General features: G+C 38.6%; 1 long non-coding RNA gene across 1 annotated transcript; it reads right to left on the bottom strand.

The window, feature by feature from the left end:
• Window positions 1-2,935: 2,935 nt before the first annotated feature.
• Window positions 2,936-21,047, bottom strand: LOC140595292 (uncharacterized). The gene is made up of 3 exons (XR_011996790.1): window positions 20,925-21,047; window positions 3,382-3,442; window positions 2,936-3,287 (listed from the first exon to the last, which is right to left on the bottom strand). It is a non-coding gene; the product is annotated as an uncharacterized lncRNA (long non-coding RNA).
• Window positions 21,048-22,808: the final 1,761 nt, after the last annotated feature.

The following is a 22,808-nucleotide window of genomic DNA, read 5'->3' on the forward strand; positions in this document are numbered from 1 at the left end:
GCACATACATAGCATCTCCACTTGTATTCCATTGGCCAGGATTTAGTTATATAGTCATTCTAACTTCAAGGGAGGCTGGGAAGTGTAGTTTATCCGTGTATACTCAAGAGGTAGAGGGAATGGTTATGTTTAAACTTAGCAGTTTCTCTTGTAGTTTTGATTCTTGGGTATTATCAGATGGCACTAGGAAGCCTGACGTTTGGCTCAGAGGTGGTTAATTAATGTGTTGTGTTGAATGCATCAGTTACATAGAGACATCTGTGAGGTTAGGCCTCTGCCTAATTTATCAAAAGAAGGCTTCCTGGCTTTTTTATTAGAGTTGGCTTTGCAGCAACCTTCCTATTTCTCCTGATAGCTCCCCTCCCCTTGAATACACTATCTTGACAAAATTTTACTTCAATAAATTACTAAACTAGACTGTTCCTCCACCTAATCACTATACCCACACTATCAGGAAAAAAGTCAGAAATCACTCTTCAACACCAAGCCAGCATAGAATAATCTGGAAGGGCTGAAGGAATCAGAAGCATCCCTAAGATGGAACTGTAGAACCAACTTAGGGAGTAGAGAGAGAACCTCTGGGAGAGAAGCCACACTCTTGCCTAATTTCTACCAGGAACAAATGCCAAAGTCAAAACACTTTGAATCCTACCATCAGGGGACAAATGAATTTTTAGGACTCTCCTGTTTAAAAGCTCATTTAGCAACAGCCTGACCAATGTATACTATAGTCAGAACCGAACTGAAATGCAGTCATTTTGAATTTGTACCTCCTTCAAGTGAAATATCCCCACCACCTTCCACTTAGTAAAGAAATGCTGGTCACTTCTACCACATATTGAAAGAGCTGAAACTCCTAGCAGTTTGGTCAATGAACTGCTCATTAGAGAACATCATTAGAGAAATCTATTATGGGTAGGGGTGAGACAAACCAATTGAGAGTGGGAAAATTCTTATTACTCTTGATGCTTCATTTTAAGGGAGTGGTGTTATCACTAGGAACTACATAAGATTGTGCCCTGAGAGCAACTTAAGAAAATTAATAACTCTTGATCAACATAGAGTTTTGTTAGAAAGTGATCATTCCAGATTCTGTGATTGGTAAAATTAGCTATTTGTGAATCAGAAGGATGTTAAAGTAATGTGGCAGGAAAAATGTTTTCAGCTGAACATAATTCCCCATGATTGATCCTGGCTGCAAAGTTTTCTGACAGCAGAAATTTATGGCAAAGTTGGCACTGCCACCATCACTTTGCTGCACAGATGTCTCCAGTGTCTGCACAGGCAGAAACACACTGGGATACTGTGCTTTTCTCTTTTGAGGCATCACAACATCATCATATTATTAAAAAGAAGAAGGTAGGGCCTCCTTCTTGTCTAATCTACACCCAGTTCTGTAATTGATGTGAAACGTGAGTTTTACAGTTGGGGGTCAACTGACACATGTCCTCTCAGCTTCCACTGAGTCTCATGCCATCAAACTGCCCTTTCTCATTATTATTATTTATTGTTCCTTGAACTCAGCAAGCAAAAGTGGCTCATACAATAACTCTGTCAGTGCCAAAATAAACAGACACACTCCTGCCCTGAGTTGCTTAGGGTTTAGAGAAATGAATGATGCTGTGCAAAAGAAAAATGCAGAACAAATGCAGAGTGGAGAATGTATATTTCCCCTTTGTCCAATTTCTTGTGCCATTGACTCCACTCCATTGATTCAGTGAAGAAAAGTTTGCTTGGAATATGTATCTCAAATATGATTATTTGAAAAACAGTGAGATTTCAATATTTTAATGACTTATGAAAAAGTATTTTAGAAATTCCACAGATTTAGGAATTTTAGTTGTTGGCAGAAGAATAAGTCAAATTAATTTGGGGGATGGTTCTTAAGAAAAGAATACTACTTAATATTACTATTAATCTAAGTGTAAGTATAGGAAAGAAATGTGGAGGACTGAAATCACTTAATATCACAGCAGAACACTCTTCTTAACTAGTTGTTAGTCACAATTTTAATTTAAAATATTAAATTTTATAGCATGTAAACTTTGTGTTGGAAGCTTCCCCTGGAACTAGTTGTAAAGGTAAAGCATTTTTATGCATAGAGGAAGGAGTCAGGTCTTGCTAGAGACTCAAATGAATGACTACCACATGTATGAATAAATGAACGAATGAACAAATGCTCCGTGGTTGTTTTCCATCAAATCTCTTTTCCTACATTAATTAATTAATTAATTAATTAATTAATTGATTGATTTTTTCCTACCTTTATTTAAAAAATTATCTGCTATTGTCTCCTCTCCCGTCTCTTTCTAAAATACGTTATGTCTATATATTCACCCATCTGGTGGACCTTTGAATTAATTGTTGTTTTTCAGTGCAGTATCTCTTCTCTTTCTGGTAACAGCATTCATGTTCCCTGAAGACCTTTTTTTTTTTTTTTTTTTTTTTTTTGTCACAATCAGGCCATGTGCTTTGGGCAAAGCTGACTCCACCTCCATGTCCCAGGGTGTTCATATGACCCAAGCTTATCAGGAATGACCTTGTGACCCACATCTATCCAATCGTAGTGAATCTCAGCACTTTTGCTGCAGATATAGGAGGTATGGAAGGAGGTGTAAAAGGAAGCTGATATATATAGGAGATCTTGTTTGTCTGCTGGCGTTACTAAGATGGTGAGAAACTGTTCTAGAGCTGTTAAGTACCATCTTGGATTGTGGTGGCAGAGTCTGTTTAGAAAGGGGTCCATGAAGAAAAGATGTGACTCCTGAGTGTTCTGTGGAGATTCTTTGAGTTCCTAGATGTAATAGTTCCTGAAACCAGTCATGGGTATTGAATCAATACAGTTTTCAATTTGTCTTACAGCAGTCTAGTTGGGCTTGTTGTCAGTTTGTTAGGGTTTGAATGAATTTGTATTCCTTCTAAACACTTCAGCATCTTTATTTGAGAGAATAACATAAACCAGAATTATAGCATTGTTTCCTAGAAAGCTTGCTTTATTTCTGCTATCACTACTAGTTTTTTGGTATCTTTCTTATTTTCTTGCAGAGTAAGTACTGCATAAATGTCTCTAGTCGTTATTGTTTACATTCTGAGAATAGAAGAACTTGTCAGCTATACTTTAGGTTATAATACTGTCATTGCTAGGCTATGGGTTAAATTGTGTCTTGGTGAAGTCCTTCCCTCATGACCGTGCTTTGGCTGAATCCTGTCTCCAGGGAGAGGAAATGTTTCTGTCACTCTCCCTCTTCCTGAGGAAGCATGTCTCCAGCCTTGCAAAGTCATCATGCCTGAAAAAATCACCACCAGGCTGTGTTAACACAACAAATTCCTCCCAGGTTGCTAATTATGTTGTGTGCCCCCACCCCCTTTAAAGCCACTCACCTCTGCAGTGTCCCCATCACTGAGTGATTGCTTTTCCTGGAATAAACATACACAGTATGTGCTGCAAATGCAAAATCAGGAAAACTTTAGGAAAGATAGGAGAGGTACTGCTTTATGTTCTCATAGCATGATAGCTTTGATTACTTTGTAACTTTATTTCTCCTTGGTTTGACTCACATTTAGCAAGTGATGTAGCATGGGAGCCACGTAATCTTATACTGAATTATAAGTTAATTATAATTATATTTTAATATAAATTAACCCCTCTGTTAACCAAGTGTATAATCTTGGACAAATAACTTTAACTTCTTATTCTCTGTTTTCTTGTAAAAAATGTATTAAGTGGGATCCCTGGGTGGTGCAGTGGTTTGGCGCCTGCCTTTGGCCCAGGGCGCGATCCTGGAGACCCGGGATCGGATCCCATGTCAGGCATGGAGCCTGCTTCTCCCTCTGCCTCTCTCTCTCTCTCTCTCTCTCTCTGTGTGACTATCATAAATAAATAAAAAAAAATTAAAAAAAATGTATTAAGTGTGCATATCACATGATGTTGTCAGAATTAAGTAAAATAATACACATCATGCATTTAGGACAGTGTCTTCTATATAGAAAGCACTGAATTCAAAGGTCAGCTGCTCTTTAGTGGCTGGATAGTTTCTCTCTATCCTTTCCTTCAGCACTCTACCTCTCCCTCCTCAGGCTGGACTGGTCACCTCCTTTGCTTATTAGAATAGGCAATTCCTTCCAAATTACAGGTTGAGGTACCTCAGAAAGGTTTTACTTTTACTAAAATGTTTATCCTTTTGCCTCTGCTGAAATTCCCTTTATTCCCCATCCTTATTTAATGTTGAAGGCTTCTACTAAAATATAACAGCTTCAGCCCTTATATACTTTCAATTTATTTACCAATTCCTAGCAGAGATCAGACTCTGGGGGTTATGAGGAACAGAATGAGTCAGTGGAAGAAGACAGGCCAAAACTCAATGCTGTTTTGTTTCTGATTCCAGGGCTTTGGGAGAGATAAGAATGAGATATTTAAAGGAGAGGACCTCACCTGGCCAACCAGACAACCAGAGTCAGCTGGTAAGCAGCGGCTGTCAGATATCAAAGGTAAGAGCCCTACCACCTCTTTATGGGATGCTGCAGTGGGGAACCCACAGCCAATGCCCAAGCTGGAGGACATAAAATTACTCTAGGTAGCAGTTGGAGGTCATTCAGAAAAACAGAAACTGATCTAATTTGAAATGAGAGGAAATTAAAGGGGGAATTTAACACATAGTTGATAGAAGATCTGAGATGCCAAATAGAGGCTGGTAAAGAAATGCACTAGCAAAATCAGAAAGCCATTATCATCCCTGGAGCTAGAAGCATCCCAGGGAGCAGATGGTATATCTGAGACTGAGAGCTGAGGTCACCTAGCAAAAGCTAGAGCCCCGATGGGCCTCTCTGGCAGGAACTAAAACCATGGAGAAGACAGAGTTGCTGCCAGAGACACTGCCTACAAAGGGAAGGATGGGAGAAATGCTTTGCCCTCTCCTTTTTTTCTGTCCTGTAACCTCCTGCAGCATCTTCCATTGGATGAACATGGCTGAAATTAGCTGGTACAGGACCCTAAAGAAGAACAGAGGCTACAAGGCTTTCTTCAGTGATATACAGAGCAAACCAGGAGATTGGGCTAATATTCATCTAAGAACAATGAAATGATGGACAGTTTACTGAAAGCAAGAAGGAAAATTATTTTCCTATGGTCAAATAAGGTGACACTGAAGAATTTGAGTTGTCAAAAGGAGTTATTTATGTTTGCCCTGCACATCAGGGATTGGCTTGGTTTTTAGGTCTGGACTTAGGTATAGAATATTCACCTAGTTTTTCTCAAAAGGATAGAGTCTTCTCATTAGAAACAGCTGCATTGCTTGTTCAACATTCTGATTCTTGGGCCTCACACCAGATCTTCTAAATGTATTTACCTTATTGTGGTATCCACTGGTTTGTCTACTTCTCTCAGTGTTGTAATTGGGATTTGTGTTCAGAAAGATTTTTGAATTTATAATTAGGACAGTTACTCCTTGAACAAACTTTATTTCACTTCTTTTTCCTCCTGGATAATGAGTGATGTTGTCCTTAAGAAGTTCTAGTCTACTGGCCTGTTCAGTATCCATCCAAGGGTTCTGCCCAGAACTTAGATCACTGATGAGAAATGTTTCTCATCCAAAGATTGATGGTTTAACTCAAGAGAAGGGCAACAAATTCTCAAGCATGTTAACGAATCTCACATCCCAGGAACAGGGTTGCATAATAGAAAAAGTTAGAAATAGAAACCAGAGGAATTCCTTGGTGCAAGAGGTCAGTGAGATAGATTCCCCAGCTGGATTGCAGAGCATGCTGCTCAGTGGCCTCAGGAATCCATTTCGGGTATTTGAAGTCAGTTGCCTTGTATTTCCCGCAATGTTGCTGTAAATGATTTGGTTTTCTCTGCTAGAACTGGTGGTATTTTGATGCACATGTAATGAACACAGGTCTGAACACAGATGCGCGGGTTAAGTATTCCTTTGGTACATGAGCTAAGACTTGCATCCTATCCAACTCTGTTTTCCATTTTCAAATTGGGAATAGCTGCTGTACCTCCCTTACAGAGTGGTTTGAAGACTCACTTATATTAATTTTAATAAGGATTTATTTATTGACTGCCTCCCATGTACTGGGTCTCATATTAGAACTATAAAGACAGCATTCTTGTTTTAAAGGGTTTTATAGCTTCTAAAGGGAATCTATGTGTAAAAACAGTCTTCATTTTGCAATGCTCTATTTAGTTAAAAGCTATTATTCAAAATGCTGTAGAAAAATCACTTGCTATAGCTTGGTTGAAATAGCCATCAGTTTCCTACCTATGGGATCTGAAAAACAGATTTGAGATGTCAGTGACTTAAACCTGAGGATCTTCAGAAGGGAGTCAATGATACCTAGGGTGCTAGGGGAAGGTCTATGTCCTCACTAGGGAAAGGAGGAAGAAAATGGGAGTAATAGAAGGATGATTAAAAGACAATAAATTCAGAGGTGCCTGGGTACTTGGTTGGTTAAGCATCTGACTCTTCATCTCAGCTCAGGTCTGATCTCAGGGTTGTGAGTTCAAGTCCCACATTGGGCTCCATTTATTTTTTAAAAATAAAATAAAAAGACAATAAATTCAAAAAGACTGGAATGAAATACAAAGAGTAGCAATGCATAGCTGCTAATATCTGCTATAGTTACCCCTCAAGACATCTCTCTGTTGTTCAAAGAGTGATTCCAACAGAAAATATATTATCCTTACTTTGGCTCATATGAGAAGATTTGGTAAGAAAAAGAGAATTGGAAGGACATTGTGTGGGTTTTGAACCAAGTTTATGCCGCCCTTCAGTTGTGTGACCAGCTAAAGCCACGTTCCTGTTCCTTAGTTGTGAAATGGGAAAAATGACCATTTCCCAGACTCACAGAGTTGCTTGGACGTTCAAAGCTGCCAAATATGTAAAGTGCTTATTGATGTATTGGCAGCTTCTCATTCGGTCCAGGTTTGCTTTCTTTTCCTACTGTATCATTCTGGCCTGGATTGCTTTCTGGTCTAAGTTTTGGAGCTGGATAGAGATTACTGTGCTACAGTGAATGGAAAATGTCCTGCCCAGGGGATCTTTCCAAGGTAAGAAAGAGCTGTCATACTATAAGAAGAATTTACGCACAAAACACTTGAAGCAGTGTCAACCCCATTTTCATAAGTTGAGGTGACAACATGGAGGCCTGTCAAAATCTCTATCATCAAGGGCAGCAATCTCTTGATTTTCACGTAGAAGTAGTTTTGGCGAAGGGAAAGAAAAGTAATCAGTTTTTCTCTACTACTTTGCAGGGTCTTTAGCAGTTTACTCATCAGTCTTAGATGAGATGGACTTAAGATTACCAGAGGAGAATTTCAGTAGATTATACTGAATTAGATGCATTCTAGTATTAGGAAGCAATTTTTAAAAATATAAACTTTCTAAAATAAATAACAAGTGTTAGTGAGGATGAGGAGATAAAGGAGCCCTTGGGCACTATTGATGGGATTATAAATTGGTGCAGCTGCTATGGAAAATAGTATGGAGGTTCTTCAAAAAATTAAAAATAGAAATAACATATGATCCAGTAATTCTGCAACTGGGTATTTACCCAAAGAAAATGAAAACACTAATTTGAAAAGATATATGCACCCCTCTGTTTATTGTTATTATCATTTATAATAGCCAAGATATGGAAGCAACCTAAGTGTCCACCAATAGACGAATGGATAAAGAAGTTATATACACATACATAAGTACAATGGAATATTATTCAGTTATGAAAAGGTTGAGATCTTGCCATTTGTGACAACATGGATGGACCTAGAGGGAATTGTGCTAAGAGGAATAAGTCAGAGAAATATAAATACCAAATAATTTAGTTTATACATGAAATCTAAAAATCAAAACAAACAAAAAAAGCAGAAACATACCCATAACTACAGAGAACAAACTGGTGGCTGCCAGAGTAGGGCATGGGCAATGGGTGAAGGGTTGTGGGAGGTACAGGTTTCCAGTTATAGAATGAGTAAGTTATACCATAGGTACATGAATGGTACAAGCATGAATGAATGAATGAATGGTACAACGTAGGAAATATAGTCAGTGGTATTGTATAGCATTTTATGGTGACAGGTGGTAGCTACACTTCTGGTGAGCACAGCATAACATATGAAGTTGTAAAATCATTATGTTGTATACCTGAAAATAATGTACTAGGGTGTTTCAACTCTACCTTGAATTTAAAAAATATGTAGGGGCACCTGTGTGGCTCAGTCAGTTAAGTGTCTGGCTTCACCTTAGGACATGATCTCAGGGTCCTGTGATCAAGTCCTGCATCAGGCTCCACACTCAGCAGGGAGTCTGCTTGTCCCTCTGTGCCTCCTTCCACTTGTGCTTTCTCTTTCGCAAATAAATAAGAAAAATCTTTAAAAATATGCATACTTTTATTAAAGCATAACTCATATACAAGAAAACTAAACACGCTGTACATATACAGCTTGATGAATTTTCAAAAGCTAAATATACTCATGTAGCCAATACTCAGATTTAGAAATATTACTAACACCCTAGACCTTCTATATGTTCCCCTCCAGTCACTACCATCTTTTTCCCCCAAAGACAACCACTATCCTGACTTCTGGCACTGTAGACTAATTTTGCCTGTGTTTAATTTTTAATTTTTTTTTATTTTTATTTATTTATGATAGTCACAGAGAGAGAGGGAGAGGCAGAGACACAGGCAGAGGGAGAAGCAGGCTCCATGCACCGGGAGCCTGACGTGGGATTCGATCCCGGGTCTCCAGGATCGCGCCCTGGGCCAAAGGCAGGCGCTAAACCGCTGCACCACCCAGGGATCCCCTTGCCTGTGTTTGATATAAATGGAATCATATAGGATGCAGTCTTTTGTGTCTAATTTCACTCACTTAGCATGTTTGTGAGGTACTTTCATATGTGTGCTTTGATATTTTTTCATTCTGATTACTCTTTAGTATTCCATTATATAAATTAACCATAATTTATTTATTGATCTAAATGTCATGGAGATTTTTAGTTATTCTAGTTTTGGTCATTATGAATAGTGGTACAATGAACATTATTGCACAAGTCTGTGGTGGTGAATATATGCACACATCTTGTTGGAGCATAACTGTTGGGTTTTCAGGTGTGCATGCATTCATCTTTAGTAAATACTGCAAACAGTTTTCCAGAGTGACTGTGCCATTTACATGCCAAATAGCGATGTATGAGAGGCCCAGTTCCTCCACACCCTTGCCAAAACTTAATTTTGATTGTGGTTTTATTTTAACTATTTTCATTGGTGTAAAAAATATTAAAATCAGTACATAATTCCCCCTACCTCAATAGTGATGTTTTACTGTACACTAAGGAAACTATTCTTTTATAGGAGTAATCTTCACATAATGGCTAGTTTAACCTATATATAGATAACGTGAATCAATTTAGATTAACTCTAAGGGCAACTTCATCTGGGTGAATATTGAATATTTAAGTACTGGAAACATTCTAGGTTTGTTTTTGCTACATACCATAAAATTCCTTTTTAGGGAAAGCTCAGCCTGAAAATTCTTTACCCATGAAAACTGGACAGTATAAATATCTTTAGCTGCCAGAATGAAGAACATGTACATATATTTTGGAGAGAAAAAGAGCCTGAGACTCATAGAGGCCTTAGAACAGAGTCTATAATATAGCAGTGTCTGAGATGACATTCCCTGACTTAGTATTATTAGTGGCAGGAATTTTATAGCAAATATTGGAAGAACCAAAACCTTAAATTATAGCATTGATTGTACATACAAAGAGTAGTAATAAGAACCCTGGGTATACAGTTAATGGTTGTGTATGTATGTGTTTGTGTGTATGTATGTGAAATTCAAGAATTTCAAGAATTGCAGCTATTTCTCTGCAATATTAAAAACTAGATATAAAGAATTGGTCATTCTAGTGAGGCAGGTATGGGAGAAACAGAACAGACAAATGAAAAGAATGAACAAAGAAAACAGTATCCAAACTGTCCCAGGACAATGATATTTCTCTTAGGTATGGAGGACTAAAGATTTCAGGAATTTGCCATTGAGATATTGGATAGTATGTAATAACCAAGTTATGATTATTTTTATCATATTAGTTTCAAGTTTGCTGAAACATTACCTGTCTGTGAGAACTAAGGAAATAAAATTTCACTGTCACTGTATCAGTTATCTATTGCTACAATACTGCTGTGTAACAATAACAAAACTCAGTCACATGTAGCAGCAATAAACATTTAGTTAGCTTATAGAGTTTGTGGGATTCAGATGATCTGCACTGGACTTGGCAGATTTTGCTGGACTCATTTCTGTGTCTGTGGTCATATTTCACTTAGCTTGGTTACTCTGGTGGTCTTGGCTGGGCTTGCACACATATATGGGGGTTAGCTTATCTAGCATTTATTTAGTTCACAAAGCTATGGGTTAGCTGGGTGGTTCTCCAGCAAATTTAGTGGCTTAAATCAGTACACATCTATTATTTCACAGTTTCTGTGGGTTAGGAACCTGAATATGGTTTAGCTGGGTTTTCTGCTTCAGGGTCTCACCAGACTGTAGTCATAGTACTGGCTAGGCTGTGCTTTCATCAGGAAGTATGACTGAGGAAAGGTATACGTCAGATTCACTCATTTTATTGGCAGAATTCAGTTCTTTTCATCTGTAGGAGTGAGGTCCTCAGTTCCTAAAGACCTCTTTTGTTTTTCCTGCCACATGGGCCTCTCTACATTTTTATGTTTCCTTATTCAAGGCCAACAGGAAGGCAAGAGTGACTCTACTGAGATGGGAGTCTTACATGACTAATATAATCATAGGACTGACATCCTGTCATCTTTGCCATATTCTGTTGGTAGAAGTAAGTCAGAGGCCCACCCACACTCAAAGGGATAGACTTTCATAAAGCTATGAATACCAGGCAGTGGGAATCATAGGTTGTCACCTGAGGGTCTATCTGCCTCACCTGGCCTTACCTAATATCATGGGATTAGTGGACTGTCAGCAGATCTAGGGTGGCATGTTCACATAACAAAGGTAAAGATATGAGTGGGAGTAATTTTTAGTTCTCTGCTTGCACCCCATTTTCCAAAGTAGGTCACATGGCTCAGGGACAGTGGCAGGGCACTACAAGTTACCTGGTAAAGGATATGGATACAGAAGGGGGTAAAGAATTGGGGCCATGGATACCATACTTCTCTCATCTGCATAGTGCGAGAATTCAGTCCTATGTAAATCTCATCCTTCTCTTCCTCCAGCCAGCATTTCAGAAAGAAGCAAGTGTTCAAGTGGTGTCTCAGAAATGCTTATAATCCTGGCAATTTCTCCTGTTGTGGCGTACCCTCTAGACTATCTCCTGCCTGCTAATTCTCATGTAGATGGGAACTTGCATGACCCCCTGCTATCATCCTTTATGAGAACACTAATATCTGAGAAAATGTGTTTTCTCCAAAACTCTTTAACTAACTTTTCTGTTTCTACCAGAAGAGGGGAGAATATTACCCAATCTTATTCCTTGTCTCAGAGAATCATTCATGAAATTAATTTCTGACCACTACCCCCTCTCTTTTCAAGGATGAGGGCAAACTTTATTTTTCATTGGTTTTTATTGAAATTTGATTTGCCAACATATAGTATAACACCCAGTGCTCATCCCATCAAGTGCCCTTGTGAGGCCAAACTTATTGTGACTTTTCTACTTACCTCACCACATGTTCAGATAGTTGTAGAACTTACTAACTACCATGCATTCTTTTCTGATTTAAACAGTGTTCCAGGACTTGTTATAGGCTTATGCCTCTTAACACTGAGTGCACATTAGAATTACCTGGGGAGTTTTTAAAAATACCAATGACCTAGACACACCTAAGAACAATCTCTGGAGTTGGTACCAGACATTGGCATTTTTAAAGCTCCTTCAGATGATTCTGATATGTAGCCAAGAAACTCCTATTTATAGATAAATATGTAGACCAGGGTGTTTCAAATAATAAATATACTTAAGATTTTGCAGCTCAGAGCATGTAGAAAAGTATATTCCTATTTGTGGTAAAAAGCATTATCTCCTTCAAGGGATTTTTCACAAGAAGTTTCTTTCTGCCTCTAAATATAGATAGAATCTATATTTAAATCTATATTTTCTTTGAAATATCTTCTCATCCAGCACCCTGGCACTACAGGTGTGGAGAAAAACAAAAGTCCAGAGAGATTTATTCACTTGCCCAAGATCATATGACTGACTAATTAAAACGCAGCTAGGACTGGGTCATGAATCTTCTTTTTCCTTCTCCAACATCAATCTATTTTCAAAACATGGACTTAAAAGTTTTGGTAGTAACAAGCAGAGTTCTATAATCTTACCAACATACATAAAACTATCCACGATTTCTGTTGTTGACCAAACATAGAAGCAGATCCTTCAGAAGTTGATAGAAAATTCTAGAAAAACAAATTACATGGAGCTTTCTAGGGTGAAACTCCAAAGGCTATCTAATGGCTTTGCCCCCAATGCTGTCTTTCAGATCATTCTAAACATCTACTTTTAAAGGGTACACTGGTGTGTCTCAGTGTGCTATTTATTATTGAAAATTTTGGTTGTCTCTATTCTAATTTAGACACACAGCTGTTTTGGGGACATAAAGAAATAGATGGTATTATTAGAGGTCTTTTGTGTATTTAATGCTTTGAGGATAGTTTCTTGAAATAGTGTATGGATATACATTTGATATCGATACTTAAAGTTACTAAGTTTTGAGAAAAGGAAAAAAATCAGGTCTGTACTAAGTACTTAGTGCTCCTTGTGCTATGTGAAACACTGTAGAGTAAATTCTAAAACTGTGGATCTTAAACTATAATGTGCACTAGAATCACCTGGAGGTCTTATGAAAACAGACTCCTGATCCAACAGTCAGTTTTTTAATCAGTAGGTCTGGAGTGCTGTAGTAACCATGTCTTCTATTTTCTGTATTCTGATGCTTTGACATGTGGGCTTTTGCTGATCCTGGAGGGACTGTCCCTTCCAGTGCCAGCCACTTGCACTGGTAAACAATTCACCCCTGAGCATGCTTTTCAAATGCAAACCAGTCAATTCAGAGCACAAGCTCTATCATCTTATCTACCTTCCCTAATCATCCTAGAGTTAGGTACCAGAAAACTAGAGACAGTTCCTGTGTACCAGAGCCTGCTGAAATTATTCAAACAAATCCTAAACCTGTTTATCTCACCTCTTCAGTTGACTCCCAGCAGAAACCAAAATAAAAGTTCTTGCCCTCTCCGCCCCCTCCCCTGCTCTGTCTCCCGACTGACCCTGGTGTCTCTCATGTCATCCTGTCCCTTCCTTTTATGATCTGGGTGTATAACAAAGTATCTTTTCAATGGTAATGATCTCCAGATCTATTGGGTTTACCATGCCTAAATAATAATCCAAAATAATAATCCAACCTATGTTAAAAAGAAGTGGGGTATAAGAATTTGCATCTCTAACATGCTTTCAGGGGATACACTTTGAGAACTATTTTTCCTAAAATATTTCAAAGTTGTCATGTTTATGTCTATTAGTGGAGGATGGAAAGTAAGGGGGCAGAAGCTGATGGAGGGGTCCTGTGGGGATATACAGAGAATGGAGATTTTTGTAAAAGCTGTTTCATCCACTTAATCATTACACTTCTGTACTTATTAAATCCTTTTATTTCTAGTTGAGTCCTCATATAATGGTTGTGTTATTATTTCTATACCCTAATACTATGGTCTTTGTTGAATCACTTTTAGAACTGGAATACAGGAAGGATTGAAGAGCATTGGTTTTAAGCCCAGCAATGTTTCTGACACTGAATTGTGTGACCTTGGGAAATTTCATTTCATATCTGTGAGTCTTAGTTTTTTTTCTCTGGAATAGGTCAGTAATAATAGTTCCTACCTCAGAGGGTTAATGTAGGAGTAAATGAGCTAAATGCCAAGAAAGTGCTTAGTTCATCTTATGGCATATAGTTAGATTTCAGAATGCAAGTTGTTATTGAAGTTATTTTGGGGATAAAACACAGGATTGTAATCCATTTCATTGTCTTGCCCTTTAAATAATGTAATTTTGGCCTGGGGTTTTGAATTAAGAACAATGGTGTATGGTCAAAGGAATCTAAAATTTTTTTTTACCACTTTTGTTGTTCCATAGAGCAGAAAACGAGAATCCCTGGATGAAACTCCCTGAGATTGTTCTCTAAGTGATAAACTACAACTGATATAATCATATTCCAAGATTCTATATCAGAAGAAAGTCATTTTCCAGGATATACTTCAGTCTCAGTCCTTCTTTTGTCAGGGCCAATGGTGCAGTGATGCATGGTATAATTTCTCCACATGTGGCTACATGGTCAGAGTAGTGGTTGTGCAAAAATGGCCCCTTCTGGGACGCCTGGGGGGCTCAGCGTTTGAGTGTCTGCCTTTGGATCAGGGCGTGATCCTGGAGTTCTGGGATCGAGTCCCACATTGGTCTCCCTGCATGGAGCCTGCTTCTCCCTCTGCCTATATCTCTGCCTCTCTCTCTCTCTCTGTCTCTTATGAATGAATGAATGAATAGATAAATCTTTAAGAAAAAAAAAAACGGCCACTTCCAACCCAAGACGTCTGCTATGTGGCTCACTTTTGAGTCATGACACTTCCTGTCACAGACAAGCTTTCACTTGTAGACACTCTGATGTGCTCTAGCAGGAAGGGGGAAATGACTTTCTTCTTTTGTGTCCTTCACCAGCATAAGTTACAGATAGATATACTATGATTATCCTTTTTATTTATGGGGACCAAGTCAATAGGAAAAAAATATTTAAATTTCCAAGTATCCAGCAGTGTGAAGATTAAATTTGGTTATTGTGCATTTATGGTGCATCCTTTGCAATACAACATAAGGCACATATGATATTCTCTCTGAGCTGACGGCGCTAACAGTTTGACTCAGGAAATAAGATTTTACATTGTAGTGGGAAAGAAAATAAGGTGAAAATGAATATTTTAATAGAGTTGACTGTGTTAAACAAACAGTGATTGATAACTGAATAGTGTGAGGGTTGTGGATAGGGTTAGGGACATGAAGCATAACCAATATTTCCCTAAGTTTAAAGCAGTGGTTTTAAAACTGTGCCCTGTAGGTCACAATCAGAATTTTTAAAAAATTAAACAGAAGGAAAAGTATCAGGTAAAGGTAAGTATTTATATATAAGTGTGTGTGCATGTGTGCACATACACAGTTTGTGACATACAGCCCATTTCTTCAGTGGATCATCCCTGAAAAAAAGTTTGAAAAACACTGTCTTGGGTATTTGAAATTATTTTTGGCTCTGACAGAGCCAAATGACTTTGGATCCCATGATGAGATTTCTTTCAATCTCTTTCATTTCTTCTGATTAGGCAGACAATCTCCATTAGCCACTAACACATCTCCATCAGCTCTGTAACTCCTGTGAATCTTCCTTTTAAAGGAAGAGAAACAGGCCTCAGGCTCAGAGCTTAGGGTAGGGTGCATTTCTGTTTATGTTCTATTGGGGCTTCTCATTGCTCTGTTTCCATGTTTCTACTTCCATGTTTTTCCACGAGGATATATTATTTTTTCAGTGACTTGCTTTAAGAAAAAAAAAAAAAGGTCGAAAAAAAATATTAAGTGGTTCATTTATGGCAAATAACACTGAAGGAGGTCTGAGACTGGCTGGGGAGTTTGGGAACAATTGTGCATGTGTCTTTGGCTGCATCACCATCCCTGGAGTTGAGGGCCATCTGGTAAACTTGCCCTTGGCAGGCACGATTAGAGCCTTCTTCATGAAGTTGATTAGGCTGGTTGCCAGGGGCATACCCAGGCTTCCCAGGTGTTGCAAGTGACAGCTGCATTTCCTCCACAGATATAAAGAAAACATAGGCAGCCTTGTCCCAGGAAGTACCCTGTGCTGGCCTCCCACTACTAATACCTATCACTATGCTAGCAGTTTCATCAGAGACCATGTTTTGGGTCTTGGAACTATTCACTTTTTCTTAAATTTGTCATATCATCTCAATTATATATATATATATATATATATATATACACACAAACCCACATATATAATATATACTAATATGAAATATATAAAATCTTGATTTTATATACATACATGTACACACACACATGCAATATACATATATATGTATATTTTTCTTATACTGAAGCATTGCCTCAGCAAGAAAAAAACACCAGCTGGATAGGAAGATCAAATTAGATGGTGATATAGACCCCACCGTGGACAGATAATCAAGCTCACATGCCCATTTGCAGTGGCCACTCTGAGAGCTGGCTGTATTTCCTGGCCAGGTCATGATGGAAAATTATTTTGGGCCTTTATGTGCAGGGAAACCTGAGAAAACCAAGTGTGGTCTGAGGCCCGAGGTCCAACTGGCCTTGCTATCCTTTCTCTGAGTAAAGAACCTAAAAATAAAACAGAGACAAGTGTTAACACAGGCATCAGTTCTCTTTTCTGGTACAGATAACACCCCTTTTAATGGAAGAGTAAGTAGGCCAGAAGGTAAATTGAGAGTTGCCTTTGTCTTGTCCTAGATTTTTCTGTATCAACACCAGGGCTTGTTTTTTCTTTCTTTCAATTAGCTTGGCCCAGTCAGCATTGTGATTCCTTCTCCCACCTTTGGGGGTGAGAGCCAACAGGGCTGCTAAAATGCCATCTGCATCTTCAGTGAATTGACCACTTCATCATGGGACTCCATGCCTTCCCCTTGGGTGCAAGTTGTATACTCTCTAGTGGGTGGGTATCCTGTTGTCCCCTCCTGTGTTAAGACTCAACTTCCACCCCAGGCCATTATGAATTTTCTTTCTTCTTTTCTCCTGATCTCTTTATGAGTAACATCATTGGGAGGTGACACTTTGATCCTGATGGAAGACAGCTTTGTGAAAGGAAGTTGCAGATTTTGAGGGAAAGCCCATATCTCTGCCCATATGGCTTCGCTATACTTGCTCACTAAAGAGAGTACAGAGGAAATAGAGACCGAATGAATTGCCCAGCGATTTATGCCTTTGTTCTGGGGGCTTCATAGAAACAGGAGAGAGGACCAAAGGGCTCTGCATTTCATTTTAAAAATAGCCAGCCTTGGGCTCCTCCTCTTCCTGCTCCTGTCTCCTCACAGGGAGAGCTTTTGAAAAGGATCCTCCTCCCCCCCCCCCCCCCACGTATTCCCCTCCCCCACTGCTCCTTTTTCCCACTGTATCTCTGACGCCAGTTTAGTTGAATGGCAAGATTTTTCTGAGCTGGGATAAGTGAGATACAGGAAATCACTATTGAAAGACTTCTTTATGCTTGTTGTCATCATCACCTTACTATGAGGGACAAACCAAATGGTTCAGTGACGTAGGCCGAGGCCTGGGCCAGCAAGGACATTTAAGGAGCCAGAGGTAATAGAGACAGAACTGACCATCCACAGAGGTCCACATAGCTGATGTGGTGAACCTCACTTGCTTAGGTCACATTGGTAGAACTTCAGATCACACCCTGAAATCTCAGATTTCTTTAAATGTTTTATTGTGCTGCTAGTAACAATCAGGGTCAAGGGACAATCCAAAACATCAAAATACTCCCCGAAAAAGTTTTTGATGCTCTGTGCACCTGCATGGCCAGGATTACATGTTGACCAAATGAGCTTCCTTAGACTCAAAATTAAGCAATATCTTACCTCATTTTGAGTTGATTGCACTGTGCTACAGCTAGGCTCACACCTAAGATAATTTTGTTTATACTGAGGACAATGTACATTCAGTTTTTGGTTTCCAAAGTGAGATGGGGATCCCTGGGTGGCTCAGGGGTTTGGCACCTGCCTTCGGCCCAGGGCATGATCCTGGAGTCCCGGGATAGAGTCCCACATCAGGCTTCCTGCATAGAGCCTGCTTCTCTGTCTGTGTCTCTGCCTCTCTCTCTCTCTCATGAATAAATAAATAAAATTTTAAAAAACAATTCCAAAGTGGGTAGGTGGAGGCTCCTTTCTTACCTACCCACCAGTCAAAACATTTAGATGGCTTAAGGCTCCACAGAACTGAATGAAGTAATTAATAGTTTTCTGTTATTCAAGCACTTATGCTGCATATATTTAGATAAACTGGTTATCAAATTATGGTCTCCAAACCAGCAGCAGCAGTATTAAGATAATCCAGGAACTTGTTAGAAATGCAATTTCTAAGGTTCCAGGCCAGAACTTTGGAATTAGAAATTCTGAAAGTGAGAGCTGTGGTTTAACAAGTCCTCCAGATGATTCTGATGCAGCATTGAGAAACTCTCCTTCAGATAACTCAGAAAGCCAGCACTATTTCCTTATTTTAGACTTGATGGTAGAACTGCTAAGAATCAAGAAATGCCTCCTATGAGATGACAAAAACAATTTTCCTGAACCTCACAACTTTTATGGGGTGTCTCTCACATAGGAATTAGATGGAATTAAATATAATTATGGCCATGGAATCACATCTGTTCTCAAAGATTACCTTAAAATAAATGTACAAATGTTGAATTATCTTCCTTTCATTAATGTTCATTATAAAATTGGAGAAATGGGGATCCCTGGGTGGAGCAGCGGTTTGGCGCTTGCCTTTGGCCCAGGGCGCGATCCTGGAGACCCGGGATCGAATCCCACATCAGGCTCCCGGTGCATGGAGCCTGCTTCTCCCTCCGCCTGTGTCTCTGCCTCTCCCTCTCTCTCTCTGTGACTATCATAAATAAATAAAAATTAAAAAAAAAATAAAGTTGGAGAAATGTTTTCTGACTGGATAAAAGAACTGGTTTTAGAAGATCAGAAAGTGGCAATATAGAAGTTAGAATAAATCTTTAAAATTTTTTCTCAGGAAAAAAAGTGATCATTTTCTCACAACAGTATTGCAAAATTCTTAATAGATATCAAATATAGATGCCATTATTTTGTGTTTTTATGTTTGGTACTAAATGACAGCTCAGTTAATAGAGCACCCTGTAATGAGTAAAATTCTCTTTCTTCTTTCCAGAATTTGTCAGAGGAATAATATGATTTTTTTTCCCTTTGCCTAACCACCCCTCCCCATTATTTCATGTCTGGTTCTTAGAAAGGAATAGGATGGTTTGAATGAAAAAATAAGGGCAAAATTTTAAATGCAGAGGTAAATGAGTAAAACACATTTATTGAAACATGAAACCTAGGATGCCTAAGCCTTTTATGATATAAATCTTAAAGTTCTATAATCAACTTCTTTGTTTTTTTCATTATTGAGATCTCCCAGTAACTGTCCCTGTGGAAGAGAAAGCAGTCCTGCTGCACATTTGATGATGTGTGGTTCACGCACCTTAAATCCTGCCCCCCCCCCCACTTATTTTACTAAATTCAGATTTCCAATAAAGCAGAAGTGAAAGAAATCTGGAAGACACCAAGTCATAGAAAGTAGGACCCTGGGATAAAATGGACTCTAGCTTTATACATGAAGAGCTGCCTTTATGTAGAGCATCTTTCTGAAATCAGTCATGTATTTGCAACACCAACACTTGCTAACCTTTTCTGGGAAAAACATAAATAAATGCATGGTTTGGGTGGCCTTATGAATCCATCTTTGCCCCGCCAACCCTCCCACTTCAAACAGTTTAATTTCACTAGAAACGTACATCTTTTCAAACACTTGAAGGAAACAAAAATTATTTTGGAACTTTCTTGATACACAAATGTTATTTATATCCATTCTCTTCTGTATTAAGAAAAGAAATGTAAAAATATTTGAGTTAATTGATTTTTTTTTCTTAATAGAATTAGGCTGTGGCTAAAATTGCCTTTAGAACCTGTTTATTTTCCATATTGCCTCATTTGCTAATTAGATTTTCTAAACAGCAAAATTTGCTATACTTGGATTTTCTGTGTTGAGAATTCAATAGAGGCTTAATGAATATGCCATCTTCTGATTTGCCAAGTCATATCAGAACTTGATATTTTCTTTTTATTTGTAATCTCCCATTTTTCTGAAGGAGATTTGCTAATATAATCTGGAGTTTGCACTTTCAGGCCTGAAAGAAATCTTAGTTCTTTATCATGCAACCCTTTGATTTATAGATGAGGAAACTAAAAGATAGAAATGTTAATTGAAAGTCACACCAGGACGTATGAGAAAAAAATACCATAGAACCTGGTACCCACAAATATCCATTTGGTCTATTCCCATTATGACCACTACAGGAACAATCAAGCAACAAATAAAACAATGTGCCATTTCTGATTTCTGTTTTCTTTCCTTAAGCTTCTTTGCCTGCTCCTACCAATACATATACCACAGAAGGATGTTTTTAAGACCTGAGCACCTGAGAACATGACTTTCTCATTTTTTGATTTTGTAGATCATTTATTTGACAGTTTCTGGCCTTGAAAAAAACCCTTAGCTGAAAAGACGTTTTTATGTTACTTGAGAGATAACTTTGCCTTTGGTCTGGCATTATTTCTTTTCTTTTATTATCATAAAATTTTCTTATGTTTATTTCCAAACATACTTTTACAAAGAGAGAGAATATTCCAATGATCAGACATAATCCAACCCAGATCCAGCAATTATTAAGAGTTTGCAATACTTGTTTAATCTTTTCCTTTCCCTCTTTTTTCCCCAGGGATCCCCTTTTTTCTGAATTATTTTAAAGCAAATTCCAGACGTCATTTCATTCCACCCCTACATTCCTCTGAGCACACATCTCTACAGAGTTATGGGTATTTTGCTACATAAACCTAATGCTATTATCACACCTAAAAATTATAATTACAAGGTCATCAAATATCCAGTCAGTATTATAATTTCCATGATTGCCTCAAAAAATATTTTTAAGGGTCGTCTTAAAAATTCCGTTATTCAAATGGATGGCTATAGGTTCAGGATTGTAGCAAACATTAAAAATTTAAATAAGAGAGAAAACTGAAGAAGTAAACTTACTTAGCAAGAAGGGTTTTCCCCAATTCTCACAGCTCTAATCTGGATACCATTCAGTGTGACAGGCTTCTCACTGGGTTCCCACAGCTGGTTAGTGTTTTGAATTCCAGCTCCATGAACTCATATCAGGCTACATGGGCGAATGCTCAGCACCCAGCCTAGTGCTGATATCTCTGATGACAGAGTAATGGAGCAACCACGGGCATTGTCTGCCTCTTACTAAATGCACTGTCATCTGTGCATTATTCTTCCAACTCCACAGGGAGCGAGTGACTCTAATGCCTCTTAGAAGCATTTAAACCATTATGGAGGCAAAAGTAATACCGTTCAGGCGTCTTTTGTTGAAAGGCCGATAACATAACCTGCTATGTTGTGAAGGAGCTTCTGGATCTTCCGGGTCACGTAAGGCTTGTTTAGATGCACACCTCTTCATGTTCAAGTTTCTGCTTCCGTGTTGAGCTTTGAGAAAGATATATGAAGATAGGGAGAGAGAAAAATATAAAGATACAACTAGAGTAAATTAGTTTAGACACTGAACTTTGATGGCTTTCCTATTACCTCATAAAGGATGACATTTCTTATAGTAAAGATGGTCTTCTGCTTATGGTAAAGGAGAAGGAACTACATCTAAATCAAGAGCTCATCTGTTGGAAAACATTACAGACCCTTCTTTAGATGCCCAAACTGTGCTATTGTAGGGACTCCTTTAACCCTCCCCAGTATCTAAAAGGCACATAGTACTTGACAAATGATGCCTGAAATTTGAATTGTTTTTCATTTCTCTTAATGTAAATGTTTTGTCTCCTTTCCATTTACATTGATTTATAACTTAGAATGTATAAGAATAGAGTTTTTCACCACCTTTACTGAAGTATAATTGACAAATGAGAATAGGTTTTGAGAAGGGGTGGGAGAAGAGGACATGAATGCTCACATTTTAGAAGTGTAGAGGGTATTATTAGACATAGTGTATAGTGGGCATAAAGAATTGGTGCTTGTTCTTATGGAGCTTTATATTCTAGTCGGGGGAGAATGGGCCATCAACATAGAAACAAACTCATAAAGTTATCTCCAATCTTAGAAAGTTGCTACATGGACAATGCTGGACAGTGTTTGTTGGCAGATACTTAAACGGGTGTCTGTGGTAGGGGACTACTTTACGAAAAATGTGACATTTGAACAGGAAACTGAATGAGCTAAGGAGCCAGACATGAGAAGTTTCCTGGCAAAATCCTCAAAGAGGGAATAAACTGGGCCTAGCAGAGGTATGTGTAGCTGGCATTTATGACTGCAACACATGGGTTGGGCCGGATCATCAGAACCTTATAGATTATGGCAGAAAGCTTGACTCTCAGTCTTGGGTGGCATTTGTATAGCAGGTATATGAGCATCCTTTTATGGCAGGGATTCTCAAACTTTAGTGGCATCATAGTCACCTGAAGAATTTGACACTTAACCTACTGAACCACCCAACCACCCCGGATTCTGCATTTCTAACAAGTTTCCAAGGGATGCCTTGGCTGTTGGTCCAGGGTCACACTTGGAGAAACATTGCTTTAAAGAACAGCTCCAGCAAGGCGTTGTCTTTGTCCATCCTTTGCAGTTGCTCTAAGAAGAGATTTCCAAGTAAAGTAGATGGCAGGTGTTCTGATGTGATTACCATTTATCTTTCCCAGAATGCTTTGCCTTTTCTCTTCTTTAGAATGAACCTGAAGCTCCATTTAATAACTATCCCCCAGAGGCACCTGGGTGGTTCTGTCAGTTAAGCATCCAACTCTTGATTTCAACTGAGGTCATGATCTCAGGGTTGTGGGATTGAGCTCCAAGTTTGACCCCCCACTCAGAGGGGAGTCTGTTTGGGATTCTATTTCTCCCCCTGCCTGTATC

Source organism: Vulpes vulpes, chromosome 14 (genome assembly GCF_048418805.1).
Source record: "Vulpes vulpes isolate BD-2025 chromosome 14, VulVul3, whole genome shotgun sequence".
In the NCBI taxonomy this organism is placed as follows: Eukaryota; Metazoa; Chordata; class Mammalia; order Carnivora; family Canidae; genus Vulpes; species Vulpes vulpes.